Raw genomic sequence first — 3,293 nt, 5'->3', positions numbered from 1 at the left:
AACCGTCTCAAACGAGCTAGATAACAGTTTTCTTCAGCTTCCAGAGAGATTATAGTAATGTATTTCTTTGCATTTGAATTTGAGATAATGAAAGTGTTTCAAGCAGCAGGAGATTTACTCAGCCAGTGTTATCAGACATAAAATAATAAAAATGCAAACAGTAATTGGAAAAAATGTGTTCTGCAGAGAGCAACTGTCAGATGGGGGCTTTCCATTCCTCCTGATCCTTACAAAAACACCCACATCCTTACTCTGCGAACACCCACGGTTTTCCTGCCGCCTCCACATGGAGCAGAGCAGGGAGAAGGTTAACCGCGATGAAAAGAAGAGCATAAAGAGCCGTGTGACGGGGGACGTGACCCGCACTGAACCCCGGCCGCCCACCTCTCCGACACGTTTGTTAACACCAGGCCCAGCTGAAGGCCTGCACTCATTGATTCAGCTTCATTTATGACTCGATCAATCGCACTCGATCAGGGCGTCGAGCTGCAGAGGCGTCAGACTGTAAATCAGATGGCGTCCCGTCCTCGTTTCTCTTGCCCTCTCTGGCCTTCCTGTCAGCACGAGAATGAAGACGAGCCCAACACAGATCACAGAAACATCAAGCTCCTTCTCCAGGAGAAATCTTACAGGGCGGAAACAAAACTCATCAAACAGGGAGTATTCTTGCAGACATGATAAGTGAACATCTATTGTGGGTGTTTTTGTAAGGATCAGGAGGAATGGAAAGCCCCCATCTGACAGTTGCTCTCTGCAGAACACATTTTTTCCAATTACTGTTTGTGTTGAAATGTATCAAAAGATACATTTCAACACAGTTCAGTTGGGATAAAATACGTGGATAATATCTGATAATTGTAGCTTTGTGTCGGTGGGATCTCTTGCAAATTTGGATTTGTTCCTGTTCATTTGTCCTTTGAAATACTGAATAGATTTTCCATTTTGGATGAAAAAACTCAATGCCTCTTTTGTAATGAAGCTGTAATGAATCTTTTTAATGGCAGCTAAATGTGTTTAATGATGAGAAATAATTTTAGTTTTGTCCTTTATATCCTGCTTGAATTAATTCCAGTTTTTTTGTAACTTCACATCTTATTAATGCTTCTACTGAAGAATAGATCAGTCAGAATATTAGAAGGTTAAAAAAAATTTAATTCAGGTTCAGCCAAATTAAAGTTACAAGCAAGTCATGACCAGTTTTCTGTTTTACTTTGTTGTAACTCATGACCTAATTGAAAAGAAATCAGCTCTTCCAGAATCAGATCTCTCATGGCAACAGGATCAGTGTTCATCTGAGTTTTCTTTTTTGCATGTGTAACCCAGGTTAACATAATCCTCACTAAATGTAAGCCTTTTCATAAAAATAGCTATAAAATAGATAAATAGGACATAAATGAATAAATAAATAGGAGAATAAATAGGTCTTAAAACAGTTAAAAATATAAAAAGTAATAATTGCAAGTGTTATGATATTTTATTTGGTTAAAAATCTGCATAAAACAGCTTTATTTTGTCAGCAGCTAAAACAGTCAAGCGTGAGATAAATCTCTTATTCTGAAGGGTCACATTGATGTGTAGCCCATGTGACTAACTCCAGCCAACCGGATTGCTATGTTCTCGCGCCAGAAGAAGTAGAAAGACCGAAGAAGAAGCAAAGAACAAAGAAGCTAAGAGAGTTGTGCTGTGATCGAGAAAAAGATAAGAGAAATCGACAATTAAAAACATTTTTTCCATTTTTGGAGAAGGAGCGTTCTGCACTTTTCAACCTGACTGCGTTCGGGATTGTGTTATATGTTACAGAACTGGACTTGGTGAGTTAAAAAGTGTATTTTATTTTCTGAGAAGAACGTATTTGTAAAGTTTTTTTATTTTGTTGAAACGGAAAGCTAAAGTAGCGCATTTATGTTTTATGTTCAAAAACTGGAAGTAACGGTTGAGCTGTGGTGGGTGAAGCATGTTCCCCCATCCACACACGATGTTCAACCGCCAAATCGGCGAGTATATAACTTTATTCAGTACCAAGCGGAGTTAAATGAACATTTGTTACGCTTTGTTGGTTATTAAACCAGGTCTTTTTGAGGTTCTGCTGGAAATTGGACCGGGACATTCCGAGTCAATTGCTGAGTTGGATTCCGCTAGTGAGAAACAAGATGGCGAGCTGTAACCCAGGAGTCCTGTAACCATCCAGCAGGAGCTGCGCCCTCTGCTGGATACTGCAAATCATCCAAACTGGTATGACCTGCCCATGTTTCCTGCTGAAATAGCAGTGGATTCAGAAAAACGGGATTAACCCGTCAGGATCATCAGAGAGAAAATACATCGATTTGAACCACAAGCTATTCAGTCTTTTGCTGGATTGTGTCTGTTGTGTTTTATTGGTTTTTTCCTTTGAACCACATCCAATGTCTGTTGTTACAGTGTGTGGAATGTAAAATTGTTTGTTGGGTTTAAATTAGAAATAAGAAACGGTTAAAACAGGATATTAAGAAATCTTAACTTCTTAAAAGAACACTAAACTACAATAGATTTAAAATATTAAAACAAACTTTAAATTAAATAGATTAACAGTATCAACTTGAACTTAAATAGAACTATAACCTAGGTTTAAATAAATAGTATCCTTTAATACCTAATAGGTTTAAATTTCAAAAAAGGGATTAAATAAATCATTCTGAAGAAATAGGGGAACTATTTTGTATTGAATTTGTGTCATTGTATGTAAACTGTTTGTATAATTGTTTATTTTCTTTTCTACAAAAATAACAAGCCGGCAGTTTAAAATTATTTTCTGGTCTGTGGTCATTGATATACTTACACGTCTCCCTACTCCTGTAGCCGAACCTGGCACTGGTCCTGTTCTGAGTCTAGCACTGTAGTCACATCGTGTTACACATGGCATTAATCAAATTTCTCCTGTAAAAGATACATTTTCTGTAACTTTTGTAAAATATTTGAGTAACAGGTAAAAACTGCACGTATTTAATAAAACCAAAGCACGGTATTCATAATTTCCAAGTACTTCACTAAAAATAGAAAATATATTCTTGAAATTAATCGATATATTTTTTTATAAATATATGCTGTCTAGACATATATCACTGCTGCCACCAGCTGTTTTGGAGGGGAACTGCTTGTTCCAGTGGGATACTCTACTGGTGAGTTACCTTGGCAACCACTCGACTCCGCCTCTGCCTATTCAGTGTTCAGTTTTATTGAATTCACATATTTCATAGAGCTGCCTGCGAAGCTGAACCAAAATCCAATTTAACACACTATTGGCTGGTGTTTTAAAA

The 3,293-nt window shown here is 37.3% G+C and overlaps 1 long non-coding RNA gene across 1 annotated transcript; it reads left to right on the top strand.

Moving 5' to 3' along the window:
* The first annotated feature begins 1,468 nt into the window (after positions 1-1,468).
* LOC103458965 (uncharacterized) lies at positions 1,469-2,784 on the top strand. Its single transcript, XR_532650.3, has 2 exons — positions 1,469-1,811; positions 2,070-2,784. It is a non-coding gene; the product is annotated as an uncharacterized LOC103458965 (long non-coding RNA).
* Positions 2,785-3,293: the final 509 nt, after the last annotated feature.

Source organism: Poecilia reticulata, chromosome 22 (assembly GCF_904066995.2).
Source record: "Poecilia reticulata chromosome 22, P_reticulata-male-v2, whole genome shotgun sequence".
Classification (NCBI taxonomy): domain Eukaryota; kingdom Metazoa; phylum Chordata; class Actinopteri; order Cyprinodontiformes; family Poeciliidae; genus Poecilia; species Poecilia reticulata.
This window is presented reverse-complemented; position numbering and strand designations above follow the sequence as displayed.